Source organism: Gorilla gorilla, chromosome 7, assembly GCF_029281585.2.
Source record: "Gorilla gorilla gorilla isolate KB3781 chromosome 7, NHGRI_mGorGor1-v2.1_pri, whole genome shotgun sequence".
Lineage (NCBI taxonomy): Eukaryota > Metazoa > Chordata > Mammalia > Primates > Hominidae > Gorilla > Gorilla gorilla.
This window is the reverse complement of record NC_073231.2, coordinates 107,860,543-107,886,025: the sequence shown is the minus strand read 5'-3', so window position 1 is coordinate 107,886,025 and position 25,483 is coordinate 107,860,543. Positions and strand designations below refer to the sequence as shown.

The window sequence follows — 25,483 nt, the reverse complement described above, 5'->3', positions numbered from 1 at the left end:
CCATGGATGCCTGAGAGTGTAGACTGTCTTAGAAAGAAAAAGAAAGCCCAGTGTAACTGTGCCAAGGCCAAGAGTGAGGGAGAGAGTACAGCTGAGAAATGGAAACGGTGTGTGGCAAAATGGAACAGCGATGCTCTCAGCAGAGGTCTGAGTTTTAAAAATATCAGCAGCTGACTTAATTCTGTTGATTGACTATTTTAGAGAAGGAATTTCTTTCTTTGTGGGGGAAAAATGAATGGTGCCCACAGGGACAGGTATAGGTAAGTAGAAACATTCCATTTCTTCTTTTCCTAGTTTTTCTTATTTTATTTATCTGTCTAACTCACTAACCCAGAAATTTATTGGGTAAGCCACTGTGAATGACAGGAGTTTGGATGCAATAGATATGCTTTTCAATAAACAACTAGTCATTGAATTGCTGTAGTAAAAAACTTTATATTCTCACTGCCTGAGGGGTGCGTTCAGGGTGGACACAGTGTCCCTGTGCAGTAAAATAATGGTAAATCTTGCTCACCTTCCTTTCTAACCATATTGTTTGACCTGTGTCCTCATTCTTTTAGCTGCTTTCCCAGTTAAAGATGACATGTCATAAAAGGAGACCTTGCTGGCTGTTTTAAGTCTCCTAACATTTAAGTCTCTCAGCTGGAAAATTATCTTCCTTAGTGCTCTGGAATGCATCTTCAAATGCTCATCAGCTGATATTTATTGAATACTTTCTATGAGCAATAGTGGACTTTAAATTGACTGTAACCTACCCACCCTTTTCTGATCCAATCTCCAGCAAATATTTTATTGTATTAAAAGCTCAGATTCTAAGAGCTTAGTATTCAAGTGCTTCATGCCTCAAAACTACCTTGAATGTGAGTAGCTTATTATTATTCAAAAATTTTTTCCCTTAAAGTTTCACCCCTGGGAAAGGATAAGAGGAGAGGAAAGTTAGGCAGTGAGTGTAAGATGGATCTGAGAGATAAATGTGGAGAGTGTGGAATTAAAAGAAGTAATCTTAACCCAAACTGGGAAGAATAGTAAATCATATGGTCACATAGTGAGAGCATGGGCTTTGGAAGCAGACTGACTTGAATTTAAATCCTAGCTCATCAAGGCAGGTGGAAATGTAAAATGAAACAGTTATTTTTCAGTAGAGACTGCAGCATGAAAATTTTAGCAATATATCTTTCTAACAGGAAAACTATAAAATATAGCCAAACATACCCAGAGACAACTTCTATTAAATACCTAGTTGTGTATTACAAACCTTCTTTGGTATACTCACAGATGTTGAGGTCGTAAGTTGAAGAAGTCTATAAATAGCACTCTTCTTTCCTGCTTGAGTTTATAACTAATTAAGAAAGAGATACAGGAGTCAGTGCGAAGGCCCAGAGGCAAGGGGAGCACGAAGAGTAGAGAAATTACAGACTTTTTGGTGTGTCTTACCATGAGGTGCCCACAAATGAGGCCAGAGGAGTAAGCAGGGGCAGATTACAAAAGGCTTTGCAGGTCACTTTAAGAGTTTTCACTTGATCGTAAGGGTTGTTAGGAATGTTTGAAGGACAGCTGTCAGGGCTCTTGGTGAAAACTTTGTAGCAGTTACTGTCAGACTCCACTTTCTTCTCAATAAATGCAGAGGTTGTATCTCTAACATAAGATAAGCACTTGAAATAATGGCTGCATAGCCTGCGGTCTTGTTTCTCAGCATGAGTACTCAATGATGTAAATCCTATTTTCATCCAGTGTTTAAGAAGCAGAGTGAAGTCCTGAGCCATGAGAATTGCTCACTAACTGAGGTGCTCCAGCTCTACTGCCTGGACACAGTAGGTGTACGGCCTTAGCCTTCTTTCTCTAAAGAGACTTTAAGTCTCATCAACTAGGATGGGACAGTGGAACAAGTCTTTGGTCAGACAGTGAGGGAGGGTGAAGGTGTGATAGCTCCTTGTGATTTCTCTCAGCTCAGGAAACCTGTGGCCAAGATGGAGGACTCTAGTCCATGGGACAGCCTGGCCTCCTCACCATGACCAGCCAGCTCCATGGAGAGACTCTGGATGGTTTATTCAGTTGTTCAATCGTGTATCCACCCATTCCTTCAAAAATACACTGACTGCATGTATTAGTTATTACTATTGAAATGTAGGTGTGCAAGGGTCTGTAATGAGCATTGAGGGAGGCATATATTATCGCCATTTTGCAGATCCCAAAGCTGGCACTCAGAGAAGCCAGGTGACTTCCTCATATCTTGTGGCTATTTAAAAGGGCAGGCTCAGAGTTCTGACTCGAGTTTGCTTCTCCCTAAAGCTCAGGCTCTTGAAACACACACATAAACAAACAAGCAAAAACAAACCTAAGTCCCATTGTTCTTACTAGAGAAGTTACACAAATTCTTTCTCAAAAATTGAGAAAATAATGCAGTTAAATCATTCCATATGTCTTATGATATTATTTTGCCTTTTGGATAATTTCTAAGAAGTGGAATTGTTTAGTTCAAAGGTATAGAAAATGTTAAAGCTTTAGAAATGAATCTGGCGGGCTGACCTCTGGAAGAGTGCCAAGTTACCTGCCAGAAATCCATGTTATTCATTATATGACACTCTAAAAGATCACTAAGGATGTAATGAAACATACCTCTCAGTGTTTGTTTTGTGCAGACCATGAGCTCCCTGTGATGAATTTGAAGGGCTCTGTTTTGATCTACAGTAGGAGGCAGGAAAAATGAGGCTTTAAAAGTAGTTTAGTTCATCAAGACCCACTAGGAAATAAAAAGAACACAATAAGAAAGCTGAGGAAGAAATTCGATTTCAGTTTACTTCTGTTGTAATCAACTGTTCATTGTGAAATTTCACACAATTGTGTGTTTTGTGTTTAAGAGTGAGAGTGGTCCTCTTACCAACTGCCTAATGACTGACAGATATCCACCATTTGTTAATTTGGTGGAAAAAGAGTAAATCAAGCTATGTCTGAGTCAATGGACTATTCAACAGAACTGGCTGGTTCCATCAAAAGGGCTCATTTGGCACCACCATATGCAGGGTAGAAGTGCTAGAAAGAAGGCAGGCATTTTATGTAGCAAGTTGCTTAAAATAAAAACAGTGAAATGTATAGTTTTATGTCCTTAATCATAGCTAATATTTGTCAAGCACTTATATGAAGACACTGTTCTAGGGGCTTTCTTCTCTTTATGTCCTGAACGTAGGCTTTTTGCTCTGGCTGTGAGGACAACAGGTCATTTTGGGGTGGCTGGTAAGCAGGAGCAGTGGCTGCTCCTCCCTGGGAGGCAATGGAGTCCCAAAGTACTAGGCATGGCCCCACCGGCTTCTTTTTTTTTTTTTTTTTTTTTGCATATCATGAATGTGACTTAGGTCTCTCATTCTTGAATGATTTGAGATAGTTTTGAAATTGTCTCACCGAGTGGCATCTTTGTGTAAATGCACTTGGCAATCATTTTGGTCCGCTCAGCAGATTCTTAGTGGGTTTGGCTCTGTAGTCCTTCCGGGTTGCTCTTCTGAGGCCAGGTCACAGGATGAGTGACCTGGATATTGACAGATTGCTCCTCACAGTGGCTGCACCATCTCTACTCACACCAGCAGCCTGAGAGAGTGCCCTCTGTCCACATCTCATCGACACTGGGTGAATTTTAAGAATACCACCCCCACACCCTATCTGATGGTTCTGAGGGGACTTGTATTAGTCAGTGTTCTTCAGAGAAATAGAATCAATAAGATGTGTGTGTGGATATAGAGACAGAAAGATAGAGACAGAGGAAGAAATATAGAGATATAGAGAAAAAGATAGAGCTTATCTATCATCTATCAATGTATATCTATCATCCTATCTCTCTCTCTCTCTCTCTCTCTCTCTCTCTCTCTCTCTCTCTATATATATATATATATATATATATATCGGAAGAGAAAGAGAGAGACATATCACATGGAGCCTAGCAAGTCTGAGATCTGTAGGGCAGACCAGCAGTCTGGAGACCCAGAGAAAAGCTGATGTAGCTAAAGTCTAAAGGCGGTCTGAATTCTTTCTTGGGGGACCTCAATCTTTTCTGCCTAAGGAGTTCAACTAATTGGACAAGGCTCATTCACATTATCTTGTTTAGTCATTTATTTTTATATATTTAGGGGGTACAGGTGCAAGTTTCTTACCTGAATATACTGTGTAGTGGTGCAGTTGGCCACCCACATTATCAAGGGTAATCTGCTTTACTCTAATTTACGGATTTAAAAAGCTAATCCCATCCAAAAAATAACCTTTACAGTGACATCTAGACTGGTGTTCGACCAAATATCTGGGTATGGTGGCTTCGCCAAGTTGACATGTAAAATTAACCATCAAGGGACACTATTCATTTTGTAAACCTCCCTGCCCCTGAGACAATGGCTTGCACATGGTAAGCATATTCAGCGCATGTGTTTCTGACTGAACATGTGAGTGAATGACTGAAAGAAAGATTTGACTCTGCTTTTATCTTAGTTCTTTACCTGTATGGGATGCCATGAAGGTCAGTGAGGAAAATCACCATTGACATGTTCTACTATGTTAGAAAGAAAGATTTCAAACTGTGTAAGAATCACATATGTATAGATTGACATGTTCTACTATATTAGAAAGAAAGATGTAAAGCATTTCAAACTGTGTAAGAATCACATATGTATAGAATTGGGAGAGCATTCAATTTGTATGTGAATAAAGAGTTAAGATTTTTTGTGCATGGTTGGGTAGCTTCCTTATATATATTTTATCTAAATTGGCAAATCAATTTTAAGACTCAGAGTCCTTAAAAATATGCATTTGTGTGTCAGTAAAAATAAAGTAAAAATACATAAAAAATGAGAGGCCATTGAAATCCTAAAAGATTACTGATTCAAAGTCAAAGAGAAATGACATCTAATTCCTCTGGTATATGTTAGTATTACTAGGTGGTTAACGTTGCCAGCTTTGGAGCTGAATTGTCTGGGATCCTGGCTCCACTGTGTATTAGCTTCATGTCTCGGTTTGCTCCACTGTAAAATGAGAATAACAATGAGTGGCCTCACAAAGCTGCTGTGAGGATTAAATGAATCACACGTGGAAAATGCTGAATCCAGTGCCTGATGTATGGTACGTGGTCAAGCAGTGTTACTCATAGCACCTCTCTTCCTACTTAACGGCTTTTTATAGCCAGTTAAGAATAGAAATTACATTTTTAAATATTCCAATTAAAAATATTTACTATTTAAATCTATATTTAAAATACCAAATACATACTTAATATTAGTATTTACATACTTACTATTTAAACATCTCTTAATGTTGAGAGGACATATTAAATTAGATTTAAAAAAATCAAGATTTCTTCATTAGGTCTGAATTTCATAAGACATGAAATGAGATTATGACATATGGTGAATTTTTAAACATACATACAAAGAGTTTCTGGGCATATTGCTCTTTATATTTGCAAATTGGGAGCTTGTCTCCTTGTGGGATTCTACAGTTCGCTCCAGTAGAAGGATCTGGCTCCTGTTTATATGTGACTATGAAATGTTTTGAGATTTCTTCTTTAGGGCAAACTCTGGCCTGTGGGCTCAGTCTGGCCCAATACTTGTTTTTGTATGACCCTCAGGCTAAGAATGGTTTTAACATTTTTAAATGGCTGGGAAAAAAATCAAAAGATGGATAATATTTCATGATACATAAAAATTACATGAAATTTAAATTTCAATGTCCATAAATGAAATTTTGTGGGAACACAGCCACACTGATTCATTTGTGTCTTCTCTGTGGCTGTTTTTGTGCTACAACTGCAGAGCTGAGTAATTTCAACAGACTCGGAATGGCCTGCAAAGCCTAAAATATTTACTCTCTGGCCTTTATGGGAAAAGTTGGCCAGTTTCATGCCTGTTTCATTTCAAATGTGGGAAAACAAAGCCGAAGAGGTGAGATTCAGCTTTGTCCATTTTGGAAACTGTTACCAGGTTGGGGAAGAGATGGAAGTCTTTAAGGAAAATAAAGTTCCTGAATTATGTGTGGATTTAACCACTTCAAGCTCTCCTTACCTTCTAAGATAACATAAGTGAAAATACTTTTGAGAGGGAGAAGTCCTCTATGAGAGAAAGGCGGATGCCTTCAGAGTTGACACCAAAACATTGTCATGGCAGGTGAGTCTGCTGTCCAGGCAGTCAGGAGGGAGCCTGTGAATGGAGTTGTGTGATGTGTGATTTTCATTAGGTCCTAATGCATTAGATAAAATGTGCCTAACCCAGTGGGAGGGTTTTTCCTTTGGATTTCCATGCTCTTAGGATGTAATATTTTCAACTGTGTCATCAAAATGGATCTGCTGCAATTACTGAGATCTGCAGCACATGTTATCAACACATCAGAAGAACTAAGAAGCCTTTCCTTAAAAATTAAAAAAAAAATTATCTTAAGCTGCCAACCATGAAATGCTTTAAAAATAGTTCTTTGTATAACTTCATAAAGTGCTTCTGAGAGATTCTTCCCATTTACCTGGCTGTTGATAAAAACCCAAAGAACATTACATTCAGCTTCTTTGTAGCTAGAAGAAGTCTGGTGGGTTTCATTCTCTGGGCAAGTCACTGTTTGGAAATGTGCATTCTTCTGTCCATTTGAAGTTCTACTTTAGTTTTTATTGAAATTTCTTTTTCAGCATAGTTCCTTGTTATTGTTCAGAATAAATACCCTAGACGAATATCTTCCAGAAGTCTTGTGTTTTAAACATACTGAAGTAATGAAACGTGATAAACTTGGTACATTGTAGTTTGGATTTTGCATGGCACACTGTGATTTTGGACTTCTGTGTTCTGATAGCTTGGTCATGAGCTGAAAGGGTTCAAGGCTATTGCCCTTCGGAGTACAGTGCTGCTGAATAATGCAAATGTCAGCTCAGCAACATTGGAAAAGCAGCAGCAGTTGAATTAGCAGAATGCATTTGAGATTCATCCATGTAAATGAGTTTGAGATTCATTCATTCACCTTTTGTAAACCAGTTGACGAAAGAAGAGAATTATTGTGCAGAAAAGGCAGTTTTATATTTTTATAACAATGAAAAAAATGAGTAAAAAATTTTAAGAACAGTTGAGGTGACTAGGTAAATTGACAAGATTAGAAACTGTGAGAATTGCTTTGGGGAGCGCAAAGGCTACTGCGGTCCAGCCATACTGAGCTCTCAATAGGTACCACGTACTGAGACCTGTCCATGTCCTTTCCACACATTAGCTCATTGATCCTCCCTATGGCACTCTAGGCAGGAGTTACTAGCTGCATTTTGTAAATAGAACCTCAGGCACTAAGAGGTTAGATGACTTGCTTAGGGTCACACCGATCCTAGGGGTGGAGCCAAGATCCAAACCTAGCACCTGGCTCCAGAAAATCAGTGAGGCCAACTAAAATTTACAAGCAGGTCAAAACAAGACTGGGAAAAAAGGACACTATTGGGGATTGAGAGACAGGGCAGAGAGAGTTGGCCTGGACCTCACATTCAGGCTTTGGACATTTCTTCCAAATGAGAGTATATAAACATGTATGACATTTTTTGGATGATTTTATATAAAAAAATCACTTTATATATGTTGTATATATAGCATATGCTAGATATTTTTGTATATATAAATTATATACAAAATTTATTTATATATAAATTATATACTTATATATAAAGTTAAATTAAATTAATAATCAATTAAATTAAAAATTAATTAAATTAAAAATTGATTAAATTAATTAAATTAAAATTTAATTAAATTAAAAATAAAATTATATATTTATATATAAATTATATAAAATTCATATATAAATACATATACAAAAATATATAGTATATGCTATATATACAAACAAATGATAGAATATACTATATATACAAACATGATATATGCTATATAAAGTATATACTATTTTAAAAATATAAATATAGTAAAATTTTTGTCATCTTTTTTAGTGTTTTTAATAGAATGAGACCCTAAAAAAATTGGAAGTACTGCATTTCTGTCTTCTCCTGAGAGGCCCTATAGCATATTATTGAAGTAATATCATTATTTAATACATAGAATAAATAACAACCTTGCATAATGGGTAGTTATTTCACTTTTTAGTGTTTCACCTTGCAGTATCAATTACATAACATTAACTCTGTTCATTTAAAATATTCCAGAATAAATACATGACTATGTCCTGATTGTTTTACTCAAAAATGAGATTATTAAGAGAATGAAAAGACAAGTTACAGACTTAGAGAAATCTTCGAAAAACACTTATTTGATCAAGGACTCATATCCAAAATCTACAAAGAATTTTTAGAACTCAACGATAAGAAAACAGCTCAATTTTTAAAAAATGGGCAAGAGGTCTGAAAAGATACCTCACCAAAGAAGAGATACAGATGGCAACCATGAAAAGATGGTTAACATAATTTATCATTAGGGACTGTAGATTAAAACAGCAATGAGATACCACTGCACATCTACAATTCAGTACACGGACACCAACCAAATGCTGGTGAGGATATGGAACAACATGAACTCTCATTCATTTCTGGTGGGAATGCAAAATAGTACAGCCACTTTGGAAGACAGGATGCTTGTTTCTTACAAAACTAAATATACTCAAACCATATAATCTAGCGATTATATTTCTTGGTATTTGCCCAAATGAATCAAAAACTGAAGCATATTAAAAAGCCTGCTCATGAATGTTTACAGCAACGTTGCTTACACTTGCCAAAACTTGGAAGCAACCAAGATGTCCTTCAGTAGATGAATGAATAAACAATGGCACATCCATACAATGGAATATTTTTTCAGCGATAAAAGGAAGTGAGCTATCAAGCCATGAAAAGACATAGAGGAAACTTAAATGCGAACCACTGTCCCTCGATATCCATGGGGGATTGGATCCATGCGGTTGGCCCTTTGGAATCTGTGCATGTGGAAAGTTGCCTCCTTCACTCTGCATCCTCGGATTTCGTGTCCCTTAAAGACTGTCTTTTCCTCAGATGTTAGTTGAAACTGCAGATGCGGAACTATGGATACAGATGGCTACTGGCTGTGGGATCCTCAGTGATTTACTTCAGTGTTTTTCATCTCTAAAATGGAGGAAAAGGCCATACCTACCATTAATAGATCTGTGAGGATTAAATTAAGATACATAAAGTGCCTCACATATGATAAGCAGACAAATTATAAACTTTTCCTTTTCTCTTCCTGTGGAATTGGAGGAGCATTAAGGCTGTTACAGGCTTTGCACTCCTTATCCTAACTCTCCCACTACCACAAGTTTAAGGAAAGTAGTAAGGAAAAGGTGAGTTAGAGGCAGCTGTGTACTGAAGGGTAAGAGGCAACTAAGTCTTTAGTTCTGTTTGAGCTGGTGAAAACAAGGCACCTCTCCTTACAGAGTCCCACTGAAGTCACTGTTTTGAAGTAGAAGTGTGTGCATGTATTTTTTGGTGCTTATTTCTCTTCTTCAAATAGAAGAAAGTACATAAGGAGGCAAAACCCACAAACAAATTCAAAACATTTAATGAAACCTCTGACACACACACATATACATGTCATGTATACACAGCAATTCAGCTCAATTGCAAGTAAATGAAAACATGCAGTTCTCCCCTATAGATATTTCCCATGTTGGCTGAAATAGCCTGCTCGTAGCCAAATGGCCTCTTGTGTTCTTTACTCTTCTCCTGTTCTGCTGGTGAAGAAGGCTGTGAACCCCCATTCCAGTCCAGAGAAAGAGTCTCTGAGTGGTCAGCAGCAGCAGTAGACACAAGAGGCCATTCCCCAGGGACCAGTCAGGGAAGCCACATCTGAGTTAGTGCTGGATGGACAAAGGGACACTAATATGCTATCAAAAGGTGAGTCTTGGGGTGATAGAACTTTTCAGAGAATTGCCTTTACTGAGTTATATTTTCCGGCAATAGTCTGCTTTTATGGAGGAAGAGAGACAGGAATTACTTGAGCAATCCCGTATCTTTGGTGAAGCCTGCACATCAATTTGATTGATTTCTTGGTCAAGAAATAAATAACAACAGATTCTGTGTATAACTTAAAGCCCCAATATTTTTAGTAATTAGTTAATTAATTATATTTTTATGTTTTGCCTTAGATGGAAAGCTTTAATCAATCTTCTGACTCAGAAATTGGGTGCTTAAAGACCTTTCTTCCATCATTTTTTCCCCAAGTGATCTTTATTCTTTATGATTCTTAAATGTCTTAAGCACCATCTAGTCTATAAGCCCCTTCAAACCCTCTCAAAAGCTGGTAAGAATGTAAATGTAAAAATAGCATCATATCCTCAAGTGGACAGAGATTCTCCAAACCTCTTGATCTCAACCCTTTTATTTAAATCACAGAGACATTTGGTTTTAGAACTGGAGGCATCCTGTATTACAGATTTTCCTGAAAAAATGGGAAGAATAATAATAGTACCTACTAGGTAAGATTGTCGGAAGAAGTAAATTACATAAAGTGTATATAAGTAAATTACATAAAGTAAATTACATAAAGTAAATTACAAAAGTAAATTACATAAAGTAAATTACATAAAGTATATAAAAAAGGCTTAGGCTAATGCTTGGTCCCGGATAAATGCTCAATAAACGGTACCTTTTATTGTAATTTTCTTTCACCAGGATTGTTAGCATGTTCTATGATAAACGCTGCAGATCTGCAGTAATAAAATAGCTGCAGGGCCCATGTGACTATTGAAATTTAAATTAATTAAGCTAAAACAAAGCTAACATTTCAGTTTCTCAGTTGCATTAGCCACATTTCAAGGGCTCAATACCACACATGGCTAGCGGCTACCATACCAGGCAGTGAAAATATAGAACCTTTTCATCATCACAGGAAGCTTTCATGGACAGTGCTGCTCTAGAGTATATCAATGGCATTGGAAATTCATAAGCCAAGAGTGTCTTTCAAATATCAGCTAATTAATGAACTAATATCACGTCAGATATCACCTCTATAACATTTAAAAAATACTCATTGTGCTATTATGGCTAGTGCTGCAATGAAGATGAAATCAACCTAAATGCCCATCAATGACAGATTGGATAAAGAAAACGCAGTACATATACACCATGGAATACTATGCAGCCATATAAAAGAACGAGATCATGTCTTTTGCAGGAACACCAATGCTGCTATTATTCTTAGCAAACTAATGCAGGAACAGAAAACCAAATACTACATGTTCTCACTTATAAGTGGGAGCTAAATGATAAGAACCTATGAACGCAAAGAAGGAAGCAACAAACACTGGGGTCTATTTGAGCGTGGAGAATGGGAGGAGGGAGAGGAGCAGAAAAGGTTAACTGTTGGGTACTGGGCTTAACACCTGGGTGATGAAATAATGTGTACAACAGACCCTCAGGACATGAGTTTACCTATGTAACAACTATGTAACAAACCTTCATATGTAGCCCCCAAACCTAAAATAAAAGTTTAAAAAAAAAAAAAGGAGAAAAAACTCATTGTGAGCCAGGCATGGTGGCTCAAGCCTGTTATCCCAGTACTTTGGGAGACTGAGATGGGCAGATTGCTTGAGATGGATGGCAAACCGCATCTCTACAAAAAATACAAAAATTAGCTGGGCATGGTGGAGCACACCTATAGTCCCAGCTACTTGAGAGACTGAGGTAGGAGGATCACTTGAGCCTGGGAGGCGGAGGTTGCAGCAAGCCTAGCTCTCACCACTACACTTCAGCCTGAGTGACAGAGTGAGACCATGTCTAAAAAATAAAATAAAAATAAAAATACTGATTGTGAGATGAATTAAGATAAACCTATAATAATAAAAAATGACTAGAAGATTAGATGTTTATCTAGCTGGTAAAATTAATTGGGCAGTGAAATGCATTGCTATTGCTTTTCTAATTTGTAAAAGTTGTCTCAGAATATGCATGGAGAGTACATACATGAGCATGAATGTCTGATTCTGCCAGAGAAGCTTAAACATATATGGAATTGTGAGATACGGTAAAGGAAAGGAAAGCCTGGCATCATCTTGGCAACAGGCTGAGTTTTTTTTCTAGGGGGACCATTTAAGGACCTGGGAGAGTTTATCATATATTCTCAACTGGTGAAGCAGAGTTTATAGATACTTGGTGTAATTTCAGGCCACATCCAGCCAACAATGAATTACTATAATGTAACTGGTGAACATTAACTGTGATCTAAAAAAGCAAAATTAATAACTGTTGCTTATTTACAATGTACATGGAATAATTTTTATCACATGCTAAATTATTTTGGGGAATGTATTATCTAATTAGAAAGTTATCTTAGCATTCAGATTCGAGCTCAGTGATTGCCACAGTATAGGCTCAATAAACATTGGTGAACTTTGTCTTTGAGATTTTAGAAATGGTTGGCAGAAACGATACAACATAGCATTGTTTAAATGGTGGGTGGCAACCAATTGGTGATTATGGAATCAGTTTAGTGGGTCATGACCAACATTTAAAAAGTGAAATGAAGTGAAATAGAATGGAAAATACATTGCATGTATTAAGGGAAAATATTGTGTTATAAAATGTCTGCTTTAAATATATATGTATGGGCATACGGCGTCACAATGAATTTTTTAATTCTCCATGGATTGTGTTAAAAAAAATGTTTAAAAGCAACTGATGTAGAGGAAATTCAAGTACCAATTGGCTAGTTGAACTCTGTGTTGGTGATGATAATGGTGATGATGACAAAAACAGCTACAGCTTGACTGTTTACCATAAACCAGTACTTTTTCTTTTTTTAAATACAAATTATTTTTTATTTGGAAAATGCTTTATATAATTCAGTTATGTAATAAAGAATAAAATGTAAGCGTTTTCTAATTTCATTTTCATAAGCACCCAGTATGGTAGGTGCATAACATTCCTAGTCTATTTGTGAGCTATGTGCATTTCAGTGAGGTTAAAGTGCAGTTCCCAAGGTCACACAGCTGGTAGAAGTTGAGATGTGATTTGAACTGACTGCCTCTAGGGTTAATGGACTAGAATCACCATGTTATACTTTAAGACCCTGTAGAACAAGGCAGTTCTCAACCACTTGATCACTGCTTAATGACCCTGTCATAGAGCATGGCAAGAGGAAATGAAACTAAACTTGATTCCTTCTAGTTATGGGCCCCTGGTCTCATGGCAGCAGTGCATTACTGTAGAAAGCCCTGGGTTTAGAAATAGGTTTGAGTGTGATGTTGAGCAGTTGCTAACCTTTTTAGTCTTGGCTTTCTTCTTGATTTCCTTTATTCTTTTTTTGTAGAGCTGTTGTCCAGCCAGGGGCCATTGCACTTAAATGCACCTACTGTGCACTTCCCACATACTAATGCATTGAATCCTCACAGGATTCCACCTAGTGGTCCTGCTAGCATCCCTGTTCTACTGGTGTCCAAACTGAAGCCTGGAGAGGACCAGTAACTTGCCCAAGCTCACACAGCTACCATGGAATTCATCCCATGTAGACCTGCTCCTGAGCTATGCTCTTAACCATATGCTCTTAACTGTGGCACAAACAAGATCATCCAGAAATGTTAAAGGAGTTCTTAAAGTCTCCCCCTCAAGTCTTTGGACACCTCTCTGAGTCCCTTCTGACTCTCCATGGAATAATTTTTATCACATGCTAAATTATTTTGGGGAATGTATTATCTAACTGGAAAGTTATCTTGGCATTCAGATTCTAGCTCAGTGATTACCGCGTTATAGGCTCAATAAACACTGGTGAACTTTGTCTTTGAGATTTTAGAAATGGTTGGTAGAAACGATGCAGAAATGTCTGCTCAATAGTGTCATACCATCTCTCTTCTCGCCTGCTAACTCCATTTGTGGAATGAAATATGGCCTCACCCTTCTCATGCCTGTAGAAGTTATGCTAAGGTTTCCCTCAGCCCAGAGAAGCAATTTCCCAAATGTGCCTCTCTTCCTAAACCCATTTCCGTGTGTCCTCACATTCCCTAGCAAGGATTAACTATTTTTATTTGCTTATTCATAAATAATAACTTTACAGCATCTCCAATTATCTTTCCAAATTTTTCTTCTGTTTCTTCCAGTCTTTGTTAGGCTTAAATTTATCAGACTTAAATTCTCAAAAAAGAACTTTTTAAAAATAATCCATGTAGTAATGTTTCAAGTGTTGTTTTAACATATTCTGCTTAAAATGAAGGTCATCACTGGCTGCACGTAAGTGAACATATGTTAAAATTTCATGTGTTGGTGCTCAGAGATTCTAATACCATTTGAATTTCAAGAATTTGAAGCAAACTAGAGTCTTTGAAAAAATGCTTAAATTATTTTTCTTCCCAGTAAGAATGTAACCAGAGTCCTTGTCCCAGGGCTTAAGATATCTTCTTTCTGGCTTGGCCTTTACTTCAGGTAGGGAGAGGGAAGCAAAGAAAACGAGCAATGACATAATTTTCTCCTTCCAAGCCCCCTAACGCCAGCCTGACTTAATACAACACATACAGCTGCTGCTGCTGCTTCTGCTGCTGCTTCCCCTTCCCCTTCCCCTTCCCCTTCCCCATCCTCCTCCTCCCCCTCCCTGTCCCCTGCCCCTTCTCTTCCTCCTCCTCCTCTTCCTCCTCCTTCTCTTCTTCTTCCTCTTCTTTTCATTTCCTGTCTGTAATGGAGATGAACAGCTCGTAACTAACCGCCTAACATTTTACCTTTTATACTTCAAGTCCCATTCTAGTTCACTCCTTAATAGTCTCAATTCTTTTGACCTTTCCTTCTCCATGCCCCCAAATCCACAGCCTTTATGTTACAGCATTTTGCTTGCATCCAGATTTTCAACCTATTAATGTTAGTCTATTAATGTTTAGTCAAGAATACAGAAGCTTCCTGTGTTAAGGGCAAGAGAGCCGTCAACTCTATGGAAACAATTACAGAAGGCAGCAGGAAGAACACCAAAAACAAAACAAAACAAAAAACTAAACAAATTTTAAAAACTCGAATCTCTTTCATGCTAAATAAGAGTTTCCAAAGCTTAAACTTTAGCAAATTATCATCCTCAAATGGAAATGGGTGAAGAACACACATGAGCCCTACACGAATTGGGAAATACAGTTAACTGCTCATAACTGTTAAGTGAAGTTCAAATATGAATAAGCCCATGTGACCAAATGACTTCCTTGTGTGAGAGGTGAGGTTATACTTTGGTCTTAATGCATCGACAGAGCAGATTGAAGATAAATCTCAGCTGTTTTGGTTGGAGTGGTATGTTGGCTACTTTCTTCATGTTCTCCTCTTCCTTTTACATACACGACTGGACTGCATCTGGCTCTTCCACATTGGAATGGAAAGATAAGGGGAGCCAGAAGTTTTGATTTGGTGTCACTGTTGTTAGATAGCCTTGAACTCTCTGGGCCTGGCAGGTGCCTGTAACATTTTTCCTTCTGGATGTTTCTGTGGATTTTTCAGAGACTACCCACCCCCTAACATCCCCCAAGCCCCTCTGCTTTCTGCCCTTACCCTTTGCCACCCTGATCATGGGGTGTTTTCATCTCTAGCTTCTGTGATGCAGATAATGTGCCCTCTCTCCTCTGGCTCTTCACTGATTCCTTCTTCACCCCAAGGAGTCTGGTTGGTAGTCACCTCTAGCTTTCATTAGTTGGGGGTCTCATGAAATGTCCAGGAGACCCGACAAGACATAACCTGATGTGACCTCACACCAGCTCTCTTGTGAGTGGCTCACTTCTGGTCTGTGGGACACATCCAGGCATCCTCTGCACTCAGAAACTTGGATTCCAACACAGCTACCTCTCCTTGAGCTCATGTCAGCAGCCGCAGTGTATCACCTGCTTTAGGATCTGCATCCACAAAGTCTTCCAAACTGTAGGAGCCCCATGTGAAGCTCTCTGAGTGGTCCCACTGAATTCCCCTTCTCCTGGCTTGAAGTGAGAATAGACGCTCCCTAAACCTTTCCCAAGGGTTAAAGTACAGCTCTCTCCAAATAAATCCTTCTCACAAATTCTTTTGTTAGTAGATTTTCTCTTGTCTCTGACTCTGATATTCTTGTTGTGGGTGAGAGGTCTCTGTCTTCTAACTGGTTCTTGTTCATTAACTTTGAAATTCTGCCTTGGAGTCTATTAATCTCTAAACTGAGATATAAAAATTTCCCATTTTGGCATCCTGTTATACAAATAACAAGTACACCAAACTCTTTGAGGACTGTGTGTACTGTTAGGCCTAGACCAAGCTTTGCTAGGGCAACGTTTGCTCTCAAGGGATTTTAGCAGGGAATTCTTCCTTGGGGAAAAGCCTATTTTAAAAACCTTCTACCCAATAGGTAATGCTCTGATGGGTGGAGCTTGCTGCCAAATGGTTTAAAACCCACTCTATAATAGTAGGTGATTTTGCTTTTTTGGTTAAAGAGAGAAAACATTTTTCTTTGATCAAAATATCCAAGATCATTAATTGAGTGCTAGCAGCTGAGGCATTTCCTCTTGATTGTTGCCTTTGCATTCAGACTGCTGTGTGGTTCCAGCTTCCCTTTTGGACTGGGACAGGCCAAGTGGAGAATTCTGAGCTCAAAAATCAACTAGGATGGCAATTTTCAGAAAGCAGTTCTGATTGCTTTGACTTTCTCTTGAGCTCCTCCTGACTTTGTTCAGTGTCTGCATTCCCTGTATCAAACTGGCTTTGAAAGAGCCTCCTACTCTCTAGGCCTTTGGTCATTACAAGTGAGTGGCCCCAGCCATACGTGGTTCACTGTGGGGGTTGTGTTGGGCCATTCTGTTAGGTCTGCACAGAGTTTTAAAAGGCAGGTCATCTCAGCTCCTCTGGTTCACCTTAGATCCTGCAGTTCCTGCATGCTAACTACACACATCCTGCAGGCATTTGGGCTTCACTTCTTGGATCTTCTAGGACATCTTCCAGTGAGAATTAAGGTAAACTGTCTCAAATAAACCAACATGCCTTTGAGTTATTGGGAAATAAGGTCAAGTGTTTTTAGTTGTAACTTTCCTTTCCTTTTATCCATGATTTGTTGTTGTTGAGGAGGAGTGACTTTTGGAAATACTTGATAAGAGAAAGGGGACATTGGGCATGTGTCACTATGTGGCACAAAGGCTGCAAAGGTGAGGAATAGAGACAAAAGAGTGCAGATAATAAAAGAAAGGAGATAAGTAGATATTTGCTCAGATATGCTATTTTCTCCTACCAGTAAGAGTTGTTCTTTAAAACCTGAATTGAGAAATTAGCAGAATAGGTGAGAGATGACTGAGAAGGTCTTCTGGCCCATGGTACTTTAATAGGACAGAAAATTGCACTGGGAAAATACACCTGTAACCACCCCTTAAACTTTTACAGGGTATAACCACATCAGCGCCCAGAAACCAAAACTCGCCCATCAGACCACAGCAACCCTGGCATAGGGAGCTTCCCATTGGCTTGGTGGTGTAATCTTTGACTAGAAAGTGTCATTTTATGAGTCTGGCTCTGTTATGAAGATGGATGCCTGTTTGTGCTCAAGACTGTGATGGAGGCTATGTAATGCTGATGATCATAGTGGTAGGAACCCACTTGGGTCTGTGTCCTCATCTCAAACCCAGAATCCTGTTGGACAAAAGGAAGCAACCATAGTTCTGCTCATCCCAGGATCCTTTCTGGAGTATGCAGCAAGCTCATTCATTCTTGCCTGTTTTCCGCCATTCTAATCAGGATAACAGCTAGAGGCTGAGTGGGTGTTCTTTCCCAGCTACAGGTTACCTTTCTGTAGGTTGATACACAAGCTCTTTATTGCAGTATCTGTTGAAACCTTAGATTTCTTTCTTTTCTTTTCTTTTTTTTATTTTTTTTGATGGAGTCTCACTCTATCACCCAGGCTGGAGTGCCATGGAGCAATCTTGGCTCACAGCAACCTCTACTTCCCGGTTTCAAGTGATTCTTCTGCCTCAGCCTCCCAAGTAGCTGGGATTACAGGCACGCACCATCATGCCTGGCTATTTTTTGTGTTTTTAGTAGAGATAGGGTTTCACCATGTTGGCCAGGCTGGTCTCAAACCTTAGATTTCAACTGTAGTAGCATGTTACAATAAGAAGTGAGCAAAGCCAGTTTTTCTTTGCTGGTCTGTTTAGATAATGTCATTGATAAAAATAGCAATAAACATGTATCCAATCCTTACTATAAGCTAGACTTTATGTATGTAAACTCATTTAATGCTCACAAACCCCTAGGAAGTACATGTTATTGCATCCCTGTTGTCTTAGTTCCTTTTGTGTGCTGTAAAGGGATACCTGAGGCTACATAACGTGTAAAGAAAAATGGTTTATTTGGCTTACAATTCTGATGGCTGGAAAGTTCAACATTGGGCATCTGGTGAGAGTCTCAGGCTGTTTAGACTCATGGTAGAAAGTGAAGGGGATCAGGCATGTACAGATATCACATGTTGGGAGAGGAAGTGTTTGGGGGTGGGTAGTGTGCCAGGTCATGTGGGAACTGAGTAAGAACTCAACCTGAGGGGGAGCATTAATCTATTAATGAGGGATCTACCCCCTTTCCAAACACTCCCACTAGGCCCCACCTCCCAACATCACCACACTAGGGATTTCATTTTGACATGAGGTTTAGAGAGGATGAACATTCAAATCATAGCACCTGTTTTACAGATGAGTAAACTGAGGCACAGAGAGGTCAAGGAACTGGACTGAGCTCATCTAGTAAGTGGCAGAATAGGGAGCCAGTCCCAGGCAGTCTGGCTCCAGAATCTTAGTTCCTATTCACTACTTCCCAAGCTCTATCATATTAGTGATATAAAATTCAAATGAGATTGTATATGAAAGTTAAATAAACTCCAAACTATTAGACAAATGTCAGTGATTGCTCTCTCTTAGGCTCCTTGGGGCGAATGTTATAGATACAAATGTCTTCCCTCTAAACTGTGTTATTTCTTTCTGAAGACAGTGCAAGTGTGATAAAGAACATCAGCAACCCACATTCTAACAATCATCATTATATTCCTTTTCTATTGCTGTGTAAGAAAATTACCACAATTTAGGGGCTTTGGCTTAAACAACATGCATTTATTATCTCAGAGGTCCCAGGGGTCAGGAGTCCAAGTACAGAGGACCTAGCACAGGCTAGCTAGGTCCTCTGCTGAGAGTCTCACCAGGCAGAAATCAAGGAGGTAGCAGGGCCTGTGAATCCTCATCAAGGCTCAAGTTCCTCTTTGCAACTTACTGGTTGTTGGTAGAATTCATTTCCTTGAAGTTGTAGGCCTGAAGTCCCTGTTTTCTTGCACGCTGTTGGCTGGGGTCCTCACTTAGCTTTTAGAGGGCTCCTGTGATTCCTTGCCAAGTAGTCCCCATAGGCAGGTTGCAACACAGATGTTTGCTTTCTTCCAGGCCAGCAGGAGTGTGTCTCTCTGACTTCTGATCCCTCTCTAGTTGGCTAGTATGGAGTGACTAGCTCATCACCATTTGCCATATAATTTAACCTAATGAGGAAGTGACCATCCTATCATTCTTACAGATTCCACCCACACTCAAGGGGAAGCGATGATACATGATGTGTACCTCAGAGGGCCATTCTAGAATTCTGCCCACTGTGATTGTTGTGGTTTTGAAGCTCCTGGGGGTTTCAGCCACATGGCTAAAGTGAGTTGTGGGAAAATTGTGGAATGGGTTACTAATGAATATGGATATGACACTGAAATGTATTCATGTGCTATTCTGGTGAATGCTGCAGAAGCTGGAGCCCTGCCACTTAGGGCTTCTAGGGACTTTGCTGCTATGGGAATAATCAAGGCCACCAAATGCCAGGTGGTGTAAATTGCCAAAGCACTTCCTGGACTTGATCCTGATGAAAGTTGATGCAGCATCCTTGCTGGCTTACAGGCTCGCTGTGTTTCTCATAGACTCTGCAAGCCCCATGCAGAGCATTGTGTGATAAGCCTGTCTTATCCAGAGCAGGGATTGTTCTTTGAGAGAATATAATTATTGCCTCTGTCTTGCTGACCCATCAGCAATTGTTTTCTTTCCCCGTGGCGTGGGCAGAGTCTGTGTGGGAAGGTACTGGTTTAATTTCTGTCACATCTCACTTGTCCTTTTCCTAGGGGCAATGTAAATCTCAAAATTGATTCAGCTGGGAATTACCATTAGGAGCTCCAGGGTCAATTTGGTATAGTAAGGCAAAGGCCGTCAGGAAATCCCAATGAGTCACGTGGCATAAAGCCCTGTAATAAGCAGCATTCTTCTTCCCAGACTGGAATTTTGTGTGTGAAGCTTACATTCCTGCAAACTGATAAACTGAGATGACTTATGAGTGAAAGGGGGGAAATAAACACACCTTCTTTGGAAACATGGTGGGCTTTTTGAAACCTCTGGCATTGAAATAATAAAAATCTTTTATTGATGTAAAATGCTTTTATTTATAAAGTGCTATCAGTTCAGATCCAGGATTGTTTACTCTTTTGTTTTCTTCAAGAAAGCAAACCCTACATCACATGGTAATAAAGGAGGTATGCCAAAATGAGTGCTTCAGTGTGTTCCTAGATGGGCATGCTAAGAACTGGGTCCTCTCAAGTTCTAGGCTGAAGGCAGCGGCCTATCAGGAATACTTAAGAATTGGTACCAAGAGCATTTGTGTATTTGTTATTGTAAGTGTAATATACGTTGATAAAAAAAAACATTGGAAAATTAGAAGAAAGTAGAAAATAAAAAATGCCCTTAATCTCAACACCTAGAGATAGCTCCTGCTATTTATATCTCTAGGAGATAGCTCCTGATATTTTGACATATATAATACATGTATGATATGTGTATTATGTCTATCTATACACACACCAAATGTATACAACATCTATGAACTATAATTTGGTAGCTTCATTTAAAAACATTTTACAGGTATATTTTGAGATTTTTAACATGTTCTTAAATATTCTTCTATAGTATAATTGTATGTTGGTTAAGAGCATGGAATCTGGGCCCTGATCGCCTGAGTTTGAATGAATACTGGCTTAACACTATTTGATTTCGTGGCCTTGGGCAAGTTACTTAACTTTTCTATGCCTTTCTTTTATCTCTGTAAAATAGGGACAATAATAGTACTTATCTAATAGAATTATAGTAAAGTTTAAATAAGTTAATATATTTATAAATTGCTTAAAATAGAGGCTGCCATTTAATAGTGCCGTATAACTGCTTGCTTTTGTTAGTGGTTACGTACAATTCTATCTTCTGAGGGAGATGTAATTTATTTAACTTATCCATTGTTTGATATTTAGGTGTTCCCAATTTTTATTATTACAGATTATAAAACGCTTACACATGCTTTTTTGTGTGCCGACTAAAAATTTTTTTCTTTAAGTTACATTCCAGGAAATAAAGCTTCTGGATCAAAATATATTAATCTTTTTCAGATTTCTGTTACTTTTTTGGCAAACTAATCTTATAAAATGTTGACCAGTTTGTACTTCCACCTGTGGTATTGAGTGTCTGTTTCCCCTTATCCTCATGTGTCAAGGCAATGGTAGTATCTTATATTTTATATTTGTTGTTGTTGTTGTTGTTGTTGTTGTTGTTTTTGAGATATCACCCAGGCTGGAGTGCAGTGGCATGATCTCAGCTCACTGCTGCCTCTGCCTCCAGGGTTTAAGGGATTCTCTTGCCTCAGCCTCCTGAATAGCTGGGATTACAGGCATGCACCACCACGCCCAGCTAATTTTTGTATTTTTAGTAGAAATGGGGTTTCACCATGTTAGCCAGGCTGGTCTCAAACTCCTGACCTCAGGTGATCCTCCCGCCTCAGCCTCCCAAAGTGCTGGGATTACAGGCGTGAGCCACCATACCCGGCCTCTTATGTTGTTTTGATTGGCATTTCTTTGATTGCAAGCTAGATGTATATTTTTCCATATGTTTAGCAGTTTACATTTATTCTTTATAAATTATTGCTTCCTGAACTTTACTTATTTTTACTTTTCTCTTTTAAGTGAAAAAATATATATATAGTGATATATATATTAAGTTTTATTTATTTATTTTTTTTCTGTCACCCAGTCTGGAGTGCAGTGGTTAGATCTCAGGACACTGCACACTGCAGTCTCAAACTCCTGGGCTCAATGATCCTCCTGCCTCAGCTCCCTGAGTAGCTGGGACTACAGGTGGGCATGATTACACCTGGCTAATTTAATTAATTAATTAATTTATTTATTTATTTATTTATTTTTTTGTAGAGATGGGCCTTGTTATGTTGACCAGACTGGTTTTGAACTCCTGGCCTCAAGCAGTCCTCCTACCTTAGCCTCCCAAAGTGCTGGGATTACAGGTGTGAGCCACCATTCCTGACCAGCTTCTGATCTTCTGCTAGAGATATTTTGTCATAGTCTCTGTGTTCTTCAAACTGTTTGTTATTATTATTATTATTAGGCTATGTTTCTATAGCGACAATATAATTTTGTGATATAAGTAACATATGCAGTTAGTTGGGGAAAGGGTTGCCATGAATGTCGCTAGAAATGCTGCAAGAACATGACTATGTCCTGCCTCTGCAACTTCAGAAATCATTTTGAATGAGGAGGCTTTTGCGAATGAAATTCTACTGGTGAAAATTTTTATCTTTGCAATTGTGGTAAATATTGTGACTACCTGGGAGAGAATCTTTTGGTTCATTAAAGAGACAAGTAGTTACCTAATGAGAAACCATCAGTAATCTCATGGACATGTGGAAGAATATTCATTTTTAAAACCCTAGTCAAGCAGAGGGCTTCAGGAACAAACGCTGATTCACTGTTTTAATTAGTTCCTGGATTCTCCTGCTTTTCTCTGGACTATGGAGACCTCTGGCTACATAGTACACTGTTGCCGAGTGTTGGATCTCAACAGAAGTTGATATTCTTTGTGTTTTCTGATTTTCTCCATGTGAATCATTGTCTCATGGCAGGCTAAAACAAGTGTGATAAAAATATGTTTTTAAAATAACATAAAAACATTTAAACTTTGGAAGAGGGAGGGAATGTGTTCTGTTCTGGAAAATAGACCAATATCAATGGGTAAAAGGTCACCATTTTGGGTTAATATAAGGAAGAGCTTTGTTATTACAGGAAGAGTCCCCCCATAGCATGGCTCACCTTTTTGAAGCAGTCACCGAGATTCTTCCAGCAGAGACCAGGTGATCAAAAAGTACATTACTGAATTTAAGAGGAAAAAGGTGGGGCCCATGCACTGGGCGAGACCTTGCACTAGATTACTTCTAATATCGTTTTCAACTCTTGGAGATTCTACACTTACGTAAGTTTTTAAAAACCATGTGCGTACTTATCTGAAGTAGTCAAATTCATAGAAATAGAAAATAGAATGGTGGTTACCAGGGGCTAAGGGCAGGGGGAAAAGGAATGTTGTTGTTTATTGGGTATAGACTTTCAGATTTGCAAGATGAAGAAGTTCTAGAGGGTCGTTACACAACAATGCGAATACAATGAACACTACTATGCACTTATAAATGTGCCTACTATGAGGTTAGCCCTAGGCCAAGCACTGTAGGGGACATGTAAGTTTAAGACAGTCCCTGCTTTCAGTTGTGTCACGGTCCACTTCTGCTATTAAATCAAGGATCCTGAGCAGCAGCCCAGAAGCCCACACTAGCCAACCATGATGTCATCACTGCCACTGCCATTGAAGGCACTGCCAGAAGCCCAAAGAAACAAAAACACTCCTCCCTTCTTCCGGTCTTACAATATCCTGCTAGTGCCCCCATGACAAAGCCCAATAAGAAGCCAATTGGTGAGTTATTCTGAGAAATGTGGCATGCTACTTTCTTTCCCCATCACTATAGAGGAAGGTATAAGGATGAATATGAATTTGTGTTGGCGATACACTGTTAGGCACAGTCCACCCCTTTGTCTCTTTTTCATCCATACACGGCCCTCCACCCGTATATAAACTTGATAAAGCAACAACAGCAACATTATAATGCTTCTGTTGATGCAATTATCCCTTGCACAAATGAAGGCGTGCTCACTAGTTCCCTGATAAGGGGGATACGAAGTGCCATTAGTTGGTGCATTTACATTTATATGTTGATGATGTTAATTCCCCTTACAGGTTAATCAAAATCTCATTTATCATGTAACTTAAAAGACTAAATTGTAAAGTTAACCACCTAGTTTGTAGTTAACTTATGTGACACACTCCTTGTATAACAGACACACTTGGGGAAAGGAAAAAGGGGAAAGTGAGTTCTATATACAAATATGTACAAGGAGGAAAATACACATAGTTGCTATAGCCCTTACTTCTGTAACTGATCACAAAGCTGTGTGTGTGTGTGTGTGTGTGTGTGTGTGTGTGTGTGTGTGTGTGTGTGTGTATTTAGAGGGAGGAGAGAGAGAGCAAGAAAGAAAGAGAAAGAGCTAGGATTTACATTTATATATATCTATATCTGTATGTCTTCTTTCTTCCCTTATCAACTCCCATATGCTTTTCTATTTAATCCCTTGGTTGGTGAGGATTCTTTTTCTGAAGGGCTGATGCAAATCTTTACTCCTGAAAAGTCTGTGTCCTTAGACATCCCTCCTTTGTTGGTGTAGTGAAATCTTTTATTAACTTTACTACTGGATATGGAAGTAATAAGGCACCCCAGAGAATCCTCTGGATTACAGACATCTTTCTTAATGCCTCCATTATCCAGCAACAATCTTATTTTAGCTTAGTAATTGGGACCCCAGTTAGTGCAGTAGAACAATTTTTGTTTGTACAATGGCTTAAGGAGTCTGAATGACCAAGTAGTAATCTCAAATTTTAGTTCAGTGGAACCATTCTTGTTTCTGCAGCTGACTTTTATTTTCTTGGAAATGAATAACTTTAAACCAGCAGAGCCCAAAATCTTAGGCACAGGTAGCAAAATTTTTGTGACTAGCTTATTAGGCATAATAGTTAGAATAGACTATCCCATTTTAATTTTTGATTCTCTGACCCATGTATTATAGATATGGGAGGAATACCACTCTCTAGGGGTTGTTGACTCAAAGCATGTACTACATCCTGTAAGATATAGTGCCATAAGCTTTCAAGAGGTTATCTCTCAGTTAGTGACAATTGAGCCTTCAGTAGGTGATTCCATCATTCTACCAGGTTAGCTGCTTCTGGATGATGGAGTATATGGCAGGACTAGAGAATTCCGTGGCTGCAAGTCAATTGCTGCACTTATTTTGTTGTGAAATTAGAGGCTTGATCAGAAGTGATGTCGTGAGGGGTGCCACAATGGTAAATAAGGCATTTTCTAAGTATGTTATTGGTGGTACTTACAAAAGGCAAACCCATATCCACAGGAAATGTTTATTTCCCTAAGAACAAATCTTTGCCCACTTCATACTGGAAAGAATCCAGTGTAATTCACGCACCATAGCATGACTAACTAGTCCACCTGGACTCATTGCTGGCCCCTGCTGTTCGCAGGGTGAACACACAGTAATGGTGCTAGCCAGATTCACTGTGGTGAGCCTACACATAGACTCATTGATTACTGTCATGACCTCTCAGAAGGTAAGTCCATGGTGAAGTT

At 38.8% G+C, this 25,483-nt stretch overlaps 1 protein-coding gene across 24 annotated transcripts in view; it reads left to right on the top strand.

Moving 5' to 3' along the window:
* The window catches only part of NCALD (neurocalcin delta), a 438,037-nt gene that overhangs the window by 73,404 nt on the left and 339,150 nt on the right, over nt 1-25,483 (top strand). For 3 of the 24 annotated variants that reach the window (XM_063709420.1, XM_063709425.1, XM_063709431.1), the window contains exon 2: nt 22,158-22,249. The exons of the other annotated variants lie outside the window; for them this stretch is intronic. The gene's annotated coding sequence lies outside the window, so the exon portion shown is untranslated. The remainder of the gene's footprint in view (nt 1-22,157; nt 22,250-25,483) is intronic. 24 annotated transcript variants of the gene reach the window in all.